The sequence below is a fragment of the Schistocerca serialis genome, chromosome 7, assembly GCF_023864345.2.
Source record: "Schistocerca serialis cubense isolate TAMUIC-IGC-003099 chromosome 7, iqSchSeri2.2, whole genome shotgun sequence".
In the NCBI taxonomy this organism is placed as follows: Eukaryota; Metazoa; Arthropoda; class Insecta; order Orthoptera; family Acrididae; genus Schistocerca; species Schistocerca serialis.
The window spans coordinates 163,060,392-163,075,902 of NC_064644.1; positions in this window are offsets into that span (position 1 = coordinate 163,060,392).

Here is a 15,511-nt window from a genome sequence, read left to right on the forward strand (position 1 = left end):
GAAAGCGTCTGCAATGCCTTTCTTGCTATACTCATTTCCTCTAAACACTTGTCTCAAGTGCTGCAATGCAGAGTGTAGGTGGTCGTCGTCAGATACAACTTTTTCTCAGTGTATTAACGAGTTCAGGACCGCTTTCTTGTGTACTGGGTGGTGAAAACTATCGTTCAAGTACCGATCAGCGTGCGTTGGTTTCCTGAACGCTGTATGACAAACCCGGCCTCATGCCTTCCGCTCAACTGAAACATGCAAGAGCGGTAGCTTGCCATCCTTCTCCATCTCGATGGTAAATTAATGTTGGCATGGACACCATGTGATCGACGAACTTCGGCAGTGTGTCTTTACCTTGAGACCATATCAGAAAGATGTGGTCGACCTACCTTAGGACGCAAGACGGACGCAAAGCCCCCGAATTCAGAGCCTGCTCCTCAAAGTGCTCCATGAAGAAATTCGCGACTGTGGAGTTAGTGCTGAGTCCATCACTGTGCCATCTGTCATTTCATAACATTCGTCGTGGAGCTAGAAGTAGAAGATGACGGAACAATTTGCCGATTATACGTGGAAATTGTTGGGCCAAACGATCCAGCGCTTGTTGTACTGCCACCCTCGCAAAAAGTGTCACAACGACCAGGCTGTCCATTACCTTGTTCCGGCCTGTTTTCCTTTTCTTGAGTGTTTCCACAAATATTTGCGAGTTTACAACATGGTGATCACAATGTCACAGTTTTGGGGCTAACGACCTTGCGAGATGTTTTGCCAGTCTGTAGATGGACGAGGTGACTCCGCTTCACATACATTCGGAAATCCATAGCGCCTGGGAGGTCTGGCGGCACGAGGCATTAATTTCTTCACCACTTCATCTGATAAACCAGAGTCCTTTTATAACTTCACTGTCTTCCTGACGATGGCCTGCGTCGGATCGCGGCTGAGCTTGCGGTACGCATCATCTTCTAAAAAATGTAACACCTTCACGTGATAGTTTTCAGTATTCGGAATCCCACTGGCATTTCCTTTGTCGGCTGGTAAGACAACCAAGTCATCGTTCTCACGCAGAAGCATTGGACAAGTGCTGGCCGATACTGGATTTCGGTGGATCAGCTTTCGCTAGTGTAAGTCTGGTGGTTAGTCTGACGTCATCAGCTGCATCATGCGAGAGATGCCGACTGCACTGCTCTGTTCCACTAATAAATCCAAAATTGGCAGAAGTCACTGGTGAAAAATTAAGGGATTAGCGTTGCCACAGAGTGGTTCACATGGATTTGAGCACTATGGGACTTAACTTCGGAGGTCATCAGTCCCCTAGAACTTAGAACTACTTAAACCTAACTAACCTAAGGAAATCACACACATCCATGCCTGAGGCAGGATTCAAACCTGCGACCGTAGCGGTCACGCGGTTCTAGACTGTAGCGCCTAGAGCCGCTCGGCCACACGCTGCCACAGAATGATCGTACATTTATTGGTATGAGAGACTAAGAACTGCTCTAAAGTCCTTATCATTCTCCTCGTCAATTGTTCCGTGAGTGAAGCGGTCAAACTTGTTACACTGCTTAGACGTTGTCTGGCACAAACTTGCTCGCTATTGTGCTGTGATCAGAATGAACAGCGACAATTTTATCGGAGACCATGGGTACACAAATACTAGGGCGTGGTGGCGGTCTTTTGATGTATGGTATCGATAGCTACGATGCCACGGCGTAGGTGCAAGTTCGTAGGTTGGCACTACACGAGGCCCACGAGAAAGACAGGCCGCGGCGCGTACGTCACAAAGGTAGTCCTGAACTCGCTCACTCCCTCAGCTCAGCAGACAAAATGCGTTTCTAAACCTGTCAACTCGCATCTGGGCGTGTAAGTACTAGCGAGAATTGCATCTTCCACTGCAATCTGCTATTATGAAGTCTTACTAATTAACAGTACAACAGCAAAATTTAATTTAAGATCATTACTCGATATAAATGGTATAACGCATTGTTTATAGTATTTAGTCTCTTCTGCTTAACAGTACTCATTACATGCTGGAAGTGATGCCATATGCAACTGATAATAATTTTAGCATGATTTTATTTTATTGTTCACCAGTACAGCCGTAACAAATTATAAGTAGGCCAATGGACTTCCCATCGTTAAAGGACTAATAAGAGTAAGTTTCGATAATAGCAGATTCCAATAGAAGGTTTAGTTTTCGTTTGTACGGACAAGCCTAGTTACGAGTTAACAGGTGTAGAAACGTAGTCTGTCTGCTGATTTGAGCGAGCGAACGAGCGCAGGACTACCTTCGTGAAGTACGCGCCTCGGCCTGTCTTCCTCGTAGGCCTCTGCACTACACGACACCGACGACAGCGCCCTCTAGCCGGCGCTGTCCAGCTCTATGAGCGCCGCTGCAGATTCTGCCCATTTGATGAAGAGCAGACGGCAGGGACACTTCGCTTCAGCAAGAGACTTTGCTCTACTTTCGATGGGTCTAAGACTTCGCACCTCACTGCACAGTTATGTAACCATTTATTAACTTGTTTTTGCCTATAGTAAATCTATAACTTCACATGCAGTACCAACGTGTTTTACCTTTTCCTGCTCCTACTCACTTCCTACATTCGGCCTACCCTTCGGTTTACAGGAGTAGACCCACGAAAGGATGTAGAGAGGAGGCAACGACGATTGCTTGACGCTTGTAGAGGGGTGAGAGAGGCAGTTTCAAACGTGGCGCCGGCCCCACGCGCCGCCTGACGTCACACGGTCCAGCGGCGGGGCCAACAGGATATACGGGCCCTGCACACTAGTCAACTTGTCCACCACACTTCGCGAACGCTCGGCTCCGTGGGCGGCCCACGGGAAACCAATATTTACTTGATAATAGTTTTGTCGTGTGCTATGGAGAACGTGCCTGCATGTAAACACGCATACAAGAGTGTTGTTAAACTCATCACTCCGTCAGAGACTGCTGCTTGCACTCGTAAGACCTGCAGCGTCACGTGCTGCGACGTAAGCACTGCGGCCTGTCTTTCTCGTAGGCCTCGGTCCCGCGGAGGGCGTAGCTGTTATGATCTGGCCAATCACCTTCCGCGCACGCGTCATTTCGGCCCTCTCTATTAGTACCAGAGACCGCATCGTGGCTATATAAGCAGAAAACCTTAGCAGCCCTGGCTCCGCCTCCTGAAACTTCTGTCTGACCAGACATGGGGACTGCATTCTTCTACTTTCCTTCACACCTACAAATCCTTGATCCACCCCATCGTTTGTTATGCCAGCGTCACTTGGATTTCCGCCCCTCCCAGGTTCTATAACGCTCTCCTAATCCTAGAATGCCATGCACTCTGCCTCAACTTCTGTATCCACCCTTCCGTCCCCCAAGCACATCTTCTACGACTTCATCCCCTTCCCCCACCTTCTCCTTTTCCTTGAACACATCCGCACTCTGTATATTTCCCGCTGACTCGATCCGCCCCACCCCCGCGGTGTCCACCTTCCTCTCCATCCCCAGCCCGTTGCCGCGCCTTTACCGTTTTGTCCTGCCCGCTCTCCATCTGCACACCACCTCCTTTTCCAATGCAACTTCCAGCACCTACCCCTCCCAGATGATGATCTTCGCTCTGGTGTCCACCCCTCCTCCTGCCTCCTCCTCAGGGCTCCCTCTCCTCCCCCTGACTTCTCCTGAGCAGCTTTCCCACTCCTACACAACCCTCCATGTTCCCTTTGTGTCTCTGCACTCCCTCCTGCCTTGTCTTCCCTTTTCATATCCCACCCTGCCCATCTCCTGCCTCTTGGTGCGCCTCCAGCCTTTTTTCCTCTTCCTCCCACCACGCAGCCCCCCCGCCCCCACCACACCTTCCACCCATCTGTTTCCCTCCTCACCAGCCTCTAGTCCCTCGGCAGGTCAGTAACAGCGGTTTTTTATTACTCATGAGTGCTCCATCATTTCCAGTGCTTTTTTAAGTGTCTTGCTCTGTGTGATTTTTATCCTTTTAACTTGTTTTTGCCTCCAGTGGTTTTTAAGTGCACTTTGATTTGCCAGCTGTGTTCGTTTATCTTTAATGTCGACTTTTTAACTGTCTTCCAGTGTATGCCCCCATCTTAGTGAATATTTTAACTTCCATTTACTGTGTTTTTATGTCCACCTTTTTATGCCCCCTTTTTATGTACTCACCCTCCTGTATTTTTGTAAAGCCAATTGGCTGAAGAGTGGTGGACTGTGCCCTTGCCAGCCCTCCCCTTCCCATATGTTGGAGGGGAATGACATTACAATAAAGAAAAAACAATCGGCCCCAGCAGTCACTAGTTTTACTCGTGACAAGCACGCTGGAGATGGCCATCGATAGTTCGTGAATTTTACTCGAATTGATGCGGCTTGAAAACAGAGATTTTATTGAAACGAAACATGTCAAGGCAAATATTTGAACCTGGAATACCAACAAAATGGTTTACAATATTTTTTTATAATTTGCAGATATACGTATTTTGTTCAAGATATTACGAAAATTGTATCCTAAATGTCTAAACATCTAACTATGTCTTGTGAGAGTTCAAATACTTCTCCCAAATAAGAGATAGACGTTCACAGTTTTGCTTCCGTTGGTGTAAATTACAACGTTGGTATTTTCTACGAATTCAGGCCAAACGGATGCCTCATGTCATCAGAAATTTCAAGTTTACATTCTTCCCACACAACCCTTTGTCTATGGTTTATTACTCCAGTTTATTACTGCGTCCAGACTCGACAGTGAAATCAATATTTTCCGCACCCTACGTTCAGAATTGCACCAGTTTGTACACTATTTCAACCATCAGCCAGGTCAAACCTAGTTACAAGTGAAAAGAAAATAATAAAAGAGAGAGACAGTATAGGGATGTCCACCAAACGTATTATCATAAGATCCACAATAGATGCTTTCTCTTATTTGCTTAGGTTCAAAGCCAAGTTCAACAAATTGTTGAACATAAACAGAACAGCAGCCTGTCAAAATAAACTACACAGTACTCTTTTACAAGACGGCTTTCCTTGCTTGGTCTCGCCCTTGAGTGTTCTATATTCCTGTAATGTGTCAGGTCTCCATCCTTCCCGACAGGTGTGTGACCTCTCCTTAGTCCGTCCTAGCACCGAAAATGGGGTATTCTTAGTGATATTCTCCCCTCTAATCGTTCTCTATAAATAATTTCGCCCATTCCTCCGTCTCATCAAAGTAAGAGCGCAAGTTACAAGTTCCATCCCACAAGTCCTGTGTGTCTTGATTCTTCGTTTCTCTGTAGAGTACTTCTTCCTCTGCTGGTCCAGTAATTATCCTGGTGACCTCATTTTCGAACTTCGTCACCTCCATCTCCATTTTATCACCATCTGTTGAAGTCCCTGACACATGGGCCATCTCATTGTTTTAAACAATTTTTATAGATTAAAAATTACTACTGCACCTATTGTGCAAGACATACAGGTACCTCTCGAAAGTTTCGTCTTTCCTACATTTTATCCTCCGCGTTATTACTCCAGTTTATTACTGCATCCAGAGTCGACAGTGAAATCAATATTTTCAGCTCCGTTTTCAGAATTGCACCTATTTGTTCTCCTAACCCTCGTACCTACGTGTACATATTCTCTTACTGACTGACTATCAATTCAAATTCTCTTTCCTCGTCAATTAGTGTTACAGAAGCTCTTGTTTCCTCCAATAGGGAATCAGTGTCAGAAATAAGTACTTACATCTTTACACAAATTAATATTTCCATTTCTAGTACTGGGTGTTTCAGAAATAAGCACAGAATTTTTGTGGGATTATAGTCTGGATATAGAAAATCATTTTAAGTAAACGAACATGCAGTCGCTGAGGCATGTTTGTGACGGTAGGCGACCTGATAAAGTCATCGGTCCGCCTCGTGGTGCAATAATCGGTGGTACGTATCCGTAAATTTGGGTGTCTAGCGTCATTTGTTTTTGTTGGTACCCGCGCCCTAACGACGAAACTCTGTACTAGCCCCCTTTGTTCTCATTCGGTGCCAAATGAGCTGTCGTTTGTGTACTTCAGTTCCAGCTCAACGTAATTCGTAACAAGTGTTGTACCAAAGGTAAGGTAGTGTGTTGTGGAACAATGGTATGCACTTGCTACGTAAAAATTTGTTTGCTCTTTGTTTTCATGCGTAGAGCTTGGAACGTCTCAGTGGAATGAGCTTGCCGACATGCACTTGGCCTCTAGTGCTGCAGAAACTATGAAAGGAGCACGATGTTTGAACATAGAACGTTACCCAAAAATATGAATACCAAACCAAAGAACATTTGCTCCTGTGGATCGTCGTCTTCGTGCAAGGCGCACATTAGCCGGCCGGAGTGACCGTGCGTTTCTAGGCGCTACAGTCTGGAACCGAGCGACCGCTCCGGTCGCAGGTTCGAATCCTGCCTCGGTCATGGATGTGTGTGATGTCCTTAGGTTAGTTAGGTTTAATTAGTTCTAAGTCCTAGGCGACTGATGACCTCAGAAGTTAAGTCGCATAGTGCTCAGAGCCATTTGAACCAAGGCGCACATTAGAGGGAGGTTTCCATGCTCGAAGTCGACACGGAGTGTACTGAATCGTACACGTATCGTGCGAGTACTACAAATATCCAACAACAGTGCTTGAGATAGAGTATGCTCCGTTGCTTATGTTGTAAATGCTAGTTCTAGCAGAGTTTGGAGACCCTTCTCCGCACTGATTTTCCAATTCGAAGCGACTTTGCGATATGGATTTTGAAGCAAAGAATGATAACTCCCGATATTTCAAACATTGTTCTGTGGACTGATAAAAAGACTCTCCCCCGTGAAGGAATGTTTAACAGTCGCAACTCCTATGTGAGGTTTTGTGAAAATCCTTGAGATACCGCTGTCCACCGTTTTCAGGAGCGATTTTTGTTTAACGTTGGAGATTTACATTCTTCCACACCGTCTATCTGGTCGGGTTTACCCCGTATTTCTCGGAAACCTACTGCCCAGTCTTCTCGAAGATGTGCTGCCTCAAACCGGACGGTGAATGTTGTTTCAGCATGGTGGGGCACCTCCCCATTTCACATATCGAGTGAAAAGATTCTTGGTTAGACAATGGCCTGAACGTTGGATTGTACGTAATGGACCTGCTCATTGGCCGGCGAGATCCCCAGATCTCGCTCCCCTTGTCTTGTATTTGCAGCCGTGTGAAGGATCTTGTGTACCAAACTCATGTAAACACTGTGGAAGAACTCGAGGTTCGAATTGCTGTTGCTGAAGCAGTCGTTCGAGGTCAAGCCAGTGAAACATTACCCAATGTCCACTGTTCCGTGGTTCGACGGCTTGAGATATGCCATTAAGTCAATGGTGCACACTTCGAGTATTTACTGCAGTAGCCACAGTCTACAGTAATGTTTCCTCCACGCAAAGCAAATGCGATTTAGCTTTGTCTAGCGCGCTAACTGAGAGTCAGAGATCCCTTGTTCGTACACTTAAGATAACGGCCTACATCCGACATACAAGCCCACAAACATTCTGTCCGTATTTCTGAATCACCCCGTACAGTCTTGCTATCTCAATGGTAAAACAGTTTGGCTCTACCTTCTACTCTCACCTTGTATTTATTATTAGCTATACACATTTTCGATGCAATATGAGTTTTTCCAATAGAACGCAAATTCTTGTAGATGATGAGTTGCTACGAAAGATACCAGTTAATTAAAGAAATACATTTTTAATGTCTGGATCAATGACTGATCTTTGACCTGTTGTCTGTTTTGCATAGACCATACTCTGAACGGTTCAGAAAGTTTTGTGTGGAACAGTTGGCCCAGTGTCAATATTATCCGTCATTTCCCTTTATGAGCAGCACACGTTAATGAAAAACCTTGAAGGTATCAAATTCGTCGATTACCATAAGATATCTGATACTCTACCCAGAATTACAATACTATAAATATGGAGAGGGCTGTACTCTGCTCTGAGAATGCAGCTGCGTTCTGCAAACACACTATTGTCTCTAACGGACGGTAGCTGTAGATGTGTGGTAGAGTGATGTTATGTGTTCGGCAGTATATCAAACTAGACTATCGTGCGATAAAGTTAAACCGTGATGTTCTTTACGGAATTAACCTTGCATTCGATCTCGAAGATTAGAGAAGAAATAAACGCCAACCTTCCTCCCAACAGTTGGTTTAACGGAGGTCGTGCGCATGAAAGACCATTCGTATCTGGCCTGCAAAATGTACGCCGACGTTTTAATTCAGTGACATTTATAACGTATTAAAGTCTTTGAAGGGATTGCAGACACACTGCATACCCCTCGCCACAGTTTCCAGGAGTCAACATCAACGTTTCTCCAGAACGAATTCCTTTTTACGACTTTTTATCACTTCTTTTTTGTTTTTCCAGTGACAACTTCTCGGACGCCTGACGTTCGGTAGGAGTGCATGTACTGTCAGGCCAGACGCAAATTTTACGCCTACACCAACTATACATTCGGAGAAGAAACAGCTTTCGCGGAGCCAGAGCTACACTTAATGCATGTGCGAATGCGGTTTCTGGCTGGAGATAACCAGCTAAGCCCACGACAACAGCCACTTACCATATTCTCCATTTACTCCATGAACCGCCTGTTGTTTTTACTGGGTGAGGTGGAGCAGCGCTTTAGTATTTGGACGCATACTTGGAAGGCGTTCAGATCAACGTCTGAACATCGCGGATTTAGATTTTTTCCAGTATTCCATTATTCGCTTCTGCCAAAGCAAGCAAGTGGTGCAGTGCTGGCCGTACAAGGCTCGCAATCAGGAGAACAGCTGTGGGGCGATATGTGTGATATGTGTATATCCTCTAATTTTACAATGATTCTGAGGTAAGTTAGTGCCATAATTTGTAAATGATAAAATATCCGCACCGATTTTCCTATGTGTTCTCGAGATGAAACAGAGGCGGCTATTATATCATTTTATCCATTACGTATTTCTGTTGCATGTCTTTAACTGTGATTTAACTCTTTTTCAGTTTATAAGAACTTTTATCTTTCTGGCGGTTGTAGTTCCATTTCGAACTTGACTAGTTTTTCGGAAGTTTCTTTGGTCTATGTTCACCAACCTAGACCTGCTGTCATTACTTAAATATCTGCTTTACTTCCTCTCCCTCATTACGACCCCCACCGCCCTTCCATACCCTCCTTCTGGCGCGAGACTGATGAAAGCCAACTTTTCCCAGCCCTCAAATAAAGTTTTACAAATTACACATTCTGGTTTGGAATCCCTACTTCCCGTTTACGCCAATTTCGGACATTTTCGCCGTATTTTCGGCAGTGTGTAACGAGTTCACGCCTAAGGTATACTAAATGTATGAATTGGGCCAGATAAATTGCAGGCTCGATTCCTACTGTCTGTAGTAATTTCAATTTTTGCTAACTTCGAAATTTGTCTGATTTTCTGACACTTGAAACGTATCTGCATACATCGATTTAAAATGTTACACTTTAGTCTAAATAAATTAATTCTTGTTGGGGGCAACGCATATACTGTCTGTTTTATATCAATAATTGCGTAGAAGAGTAAATAAGAAAATAAGTAGACGTCTAGTTATGATTATGGTAATATCTCCACTGATTTTCCTTTAACTCTAAAGAAAATAGGAAGTACTGACAGCTGGTAAAATGTATATTAAGCATCTGACTACGAGAATAATATCTTCACTGCTTTCTCTGAAATGTCTGAGATAAGTTCCAGCATGGATGAGCCTTTAACGATCTTCACAGGCCTCATCTGGGTTCCTCATCTGATGGCACAAAAACCTGCACTCACCAGACTTGCTATAACGAAGCCGAATATCACAAGAAACATCGGTTTGCTACTGCAGGAGATTGCAAAAGATTGGAAAAGAAATTAATTTCTAAGAATTATAGACTAGTCGGGAAGAACAAATGCACAAAGGAGTGGGATATGGAAATACTAAGGAATGAAGAGGAATGCTTGAAGTTCCCTGAGGCCATAGATACTGCAATAAGGAATACCCAGTAGGCAGTTCAATTAAAGAGGAATGGATATCTCTAAAATGGTCAATCACAGAAGTTGGAAAGAAAAACATGGATACAAAGAAGGTAACTGCGTTGAAACCATTGATAACAGAAGAAGTACGTCAGTTGGTCGATGAAACAAGGAAGTACGTAAATGTTCAGGGGAAGTGAATTTTTGGTATTCACCAATCAGAAAATGAAATCATTAGTTAGACACGAATTCACTGACCAAGAAAATCCACTGTTTAAAAGATCCAGTTACTTACAGAGAAATTTGAAAAGGAAATAAATAAGAACATCCACCTCGACGATAGGTTTTTATTAATAGTCCTGGAAAAATTTCCTGTGTGGTACACAAAATGATCCAAACTTGAATACACTTAGTGTGCAAACAAACTTAACAAAACTGTTTCTCAGAGCGTCCTGACAGATGATCTACAAATTATTCTAACAAACTACTTCGTGGAAGTGAGAGGCCATTCATACTAGATACAACGGCTGAGAAAAATACTGCTTGCATACATTGTCCCATATGGACACATATTACAAAACCATATAGTATTGCAATAATGGTAAAATTACTGCTGCACCACATTTTACACATACTGCTTAGCTATATCTCACAAAAAGCTGCGTCCTTTCCAGGTACTTCTTGGCACGCAAAGAACTCACTAAGAAGATACTACTGTCACCAGTCACCGACCCACGTGTGGGCAGACGATGGCCGACTATACGGCGCATCGTTGGACATACAGACACCAGTCAATATGTGCTTGAAACAATTGAATCGTGGCAATGAATCGAACCTAGTAGTCAAGTTTCACACACACGAAATTCATTACTTCAACCTACTTGGTCTATGTCTAGGGTTCACTTGTTGACTGTCATTTTTTGATTTGTGCTTTTGATTTTACAGCTAATTCCGTACTTACACAAGCGCTCTATACTTCTGCCTACCGAAGTTTTGTTACTGTTTGAAGGTTTGATTCTCAGAGACAGACAAATTCCCACGTTTTCGTAACACGAATATCACATACTACCAATAGGCTACTTTGCGTTACAGGCCACTGGTTCGAGCCCAAGACATAGAACACGGGTTCTAGCCTCCCGCGCGTGTTTCTTCCCAAGAGATTCCTGTTACTGTCATTCGTAACCTCAAGTGTTTATGCCTCAGGGATCTGAGTGCACGTTACCAGTGAAGTCATTCCTCTATATCGACAACTAGGTAAGTGTTCCATAACCATATCATAAGAGACTGTAAGACCACTTCCTAACAGCTACAGCCGACCGCGGTGGTCGTGCGGTTCTGGCGCTGCAGTCCGGAACCGCGGGACTGCTACGGTCGCAGGTTCGAATCCTGCCTCGGGCATGGGTGTGTATGATGTCCTTAGGTTAGTTAGGTTTAAGAAGTTCTAAGTTCTAGGGGACTTATGACCTAAGATGTTGAGTCCCATAGTGCTCAGAGCCATTTGAACCATTTTTTAACAGCTACAATTACTCCTTTATCTCCCCTTCAATAAATGCTCTGTTTCCTACGTCCCACCAAACTGCACAACTTTTTCTCCATATCTGACATCCGTGATAAACACAACCAATCCCTTTTACAACCCCTCCCATGAAACGCATATCAAGCCAATCCTTCAAATAGTGCTTCGCTTCCACATACGTGCCTCTCAGCCATTTATTATTACCAGGAGCAGCTAGGTAGTCACCTATAGCGTACAGCCACCAAATCGTAGATGCCTTAATTCTACCACCAGTTTTATATGAGGGTCTTTCATAAGTAATGCCCCACATTTTTTTAAAAAAAAGCCAATAATATACGTAGACAAACGTCTTTGTTGGTGCTGTCAAGTTTTGAACCGTTCTGGCTGATGGCAGAGCCGTAGTACAGTGTTAAATTGGTGTCTACATACGACTCACGTTACAAGCAGCGTGCTGTTATTGAATTCCTCTGTGCAGAAAAAGAAACCGTGGTCAGCATCCATAAAAGTTTGTGTGCAGTGTATGGCGATGCTGCAGTTGATAGGAGTACAGTTGGGCGATGGGTAGAGAAAGTTACAGCCTCAGTAAACGCAGAAACAGAGCTCCACGATCAGCCACGCTCGGGACGTCCTGTCACACCCACTGCTCCAGGCAAGCTGAATCGTGCGGATGTCATTATTCGTGCCGACCGGCGCATCACAGCTCGACAGCACTGGAAGTGCGTCTGCAGTGATAGAGACTCTCGGATATTCAAAGAGGTGCCCACGATGGGTCCCATGAATGATCACGGCGAACCACAAGATTCAAAGAAAGGCCATTTCATCCGAAATGTTGCAGCGTTTTGAGACCGACGGAGAGGCCTTTCTGTCACGGATCATTACAGGGGACGAAAGCTGGGTGCACGCACTTTGAAGACGACGAGTGTATTAGTTATGCAGTGGAAACATGGCTACGCCTACAGGACAAGAGCTTTTACTAGCAGGGAATACATGCTCTTCCATAACGTTGGCGTACGGCTGTAGAACGTGGTGGAGACTACGTAGAAAAATAGGACATAGACAAGACATGTTGATGTATATTGTCACCAAATTCTGCCTCTTAACAATAAATACATTCTGAGAAAAAAATGTGGGGAATTACTTATTGAACGACCCTCGTATATTTGTAACTCTCAGTTTTTACGTCACTCAAAGTTTTAAAACAGTCAAACTGAAGAAGACAACCATAATTGCATATATCAGCCCCCGGCATCGTTGGTGCAACGAAATCAACAACATATGTATGTAAAATTGGATTTTGTGATATTATCTGTGTGGCACAGTTACTGGATGCTGTTACAACGGCCTCGTGGCACCTTGTAGAAGTATCTCACCGAATCATCACTCTTCGTAATGAGACTAATTGAAAGAAAAGATTTGGTACGATTAATCAAAAACGTATGAGCAGTTATGGATGTGAAAAACGACCGGTTAAAACCAGTACCTGTATTTTATTTTTGAACAATCTATATTTTTTGGAAACAGTTTTTGTTTTTATTTTTTGCAGATAATCGGGTGAAAAATAGGTATATCAATTTGCGATATGAGCGGTACTAATTTTTTTAATAAGTTTGAAAAGACAAGTAATATTTATTCGTAAAATTTTCATTGCTTTTAAGAACTGGGTTATTACAGAAAATGTGAGAATCCGACAACCAGATAGGAGAAATAATGTACTAGCAGCTGATTTTCCCCACCCATATGCATACATAGATCCATGTGCATACAACCCGACCGAGGTGGTCCCACATATTCTCGACTGAGCTCAAATCCGGATAGCTTGGTGGTCAGGGGAGAACGGTAAACTCAACCTGGTACACATAGAAACAAGGCACCTATAGGGCAAGCTGTGTGACACGTTGTATTTTCCTGCTGTTACATGCCATCGTGCCGAGGAAAAAGAAACTGCATGTACGGGTGGACGTGATCCCCAACGACAGAAGCATACGTCTGTTGATCTATTTTGATCTTCAGAATGACAGGATAACCCAGGGAAAGACACGAAAACATTCTGCAGACCGTAACGCTCCCTCCTCCGGCTTCGTCCATTTCCATATTGATGCAAGGTGTTTGCTTTCAGACGCCAAAAGCCATCTGTCCGATGGCGAACAAAGCGTGATTCGTCTGAAAAGGCCACCTGTCGCCGTTCAGTGCACGTCCAGCTGCGGTACTGGTGTGCAGTTGAACCTTCGTCGCTGATGAACAGCAGTCAGCATGAGTGCACGAACCAGGCGCCTGATGCGGAGGTCCACACGCAGGAACGTTCTCTGAATGATCACTGAGGAGACACTGTTGGTTCATCTAGGCGGTCAGATGCTCAACAGTTACACATCTTTTCGCCCGCATACATCCACACAACCGTTGTCACCTATTGCCAGTGGCGCACGAAAGTTGCCTCAGCACCGGTTTTGGATAGCACCGTTTTGCCATACACGGTATAATTTAAACACGGAACCACGCGAACAGTTTACAAACTTAGCCGTTTCGGAACTGTTACCAGCCTTGGCCCTAAAGCCAATGATCATATGCTTTTGGATGTCAGAGGAATCGCTCCGTTTCCGTACTACAATAACAACTCCACTCTTCCCGAGTCTCCCGACGCGCTTTGTGTACCCTCCGCTGGTAGTGCTGTCAGTTGCTATTCCTTAGTTTCTATTGCACGGGTGACGTCTAACATATGTGTTGGTCACATTCTTGTACCGGTATGACCACGCGCTGTGCAGTGTTCCACACTGGTGAGCCAAAACATTATGACTAGTGCGCACCACGAGTCCGGAGGCTTCCAGGTGGCATTCTGGTCGTAATGTTTTGGCTCATCAGTGTTCAAAACTGCACTCGCGGTAAGAAAAGTGCATAGGTGGAGCAGCGACGAATGAAGTAATATTCTGTCGACGATGTGGGTCGCAAATGGAGAAATCCACTAACGACTTTCACAAACAGCAGACTGCTTGGATCCACTGCCTGGTACCTGTTAATGTGCATCCTGAAATGGCGAAGCTGGTCGACTTTTCGCGCACTGCTGTCGTTATTAGCTGTGGAGAATGACTGAACGACGATGAGACTGAGACGCCCTAGCCGGCCGCGGTGGTCTAGCGGTTCTAGGCGCTCAGTCCGGAACCGCGCGACTGCTACGGACGCAGGTTCGAATCCTGCCTCGGGCATGGATGTGTGTGATGTCCTTAGGTTAGTAAGGTTTAAGTAGTTCTAAGTTCTAGGGGACTGATGACCATCACCGTTTTCACTATTGGAACGTAAATTTTGCAGGAGTTAGTAACAGTGTGAAGCAAGACTCATCTGACCAAACTATTTTCTTCTTTCAGGTTATACGGCTTCGGCAATGCGTTTTCTTGTTAAAGGTGTTTCCATCAATGATGAGTGGTTTGGGATTGCAGCTCGCCCGCAATTCCCAGCATATGTTGTTCCTTGCATGTTGCAAAATATTCAGTTCTGCAGTGAGTTTTGCAGCTATCGGTTTCGTTACAGACCTCTTCATGGACAGTTCGTTGGATAAGCAGCTGCAGCAGCAAGTCGTATACTCCTAGCTCACTCATTTGTTACATAGTTTAATTCTTAATTTCTTTGCGTGTTTTTGGTACTTGCATTGTTTAATTCATAAATTTCGGGCGTATTATAGTATTTGAGAGTGTAGCATCGCGTTTTAGTACCTGAATAGTGTAAAATCGCGTAGTCTCCTTCCGCCGCCGAGCAGTGTCAGCAGTGCGCAAGTAGCAGCATTACTGCATTTACTAGGCAATCTTGTATTTTAATAACCGTTTAAATTTTGTCGATTTGTTTGCGCTCTCTGTAGATTAGTTCAGGCGTTCTTTGCAAAACAGTTTTTAGCATGGATAGGGACTACAACTGCTGTGTTCGGATGCAGGCTGAGTTGGCATCCCTTCGCTCCCAGCTTCAGGCAGTGTTGGCTTCGGTCACACAGCTTGAGGCTGTTGCCAATGGGAATCACTGTGGGGGTCCGGATGGGGGTTTGTCGGGGACGGCCAGCTCGTCCCACGCATCCCCTGATC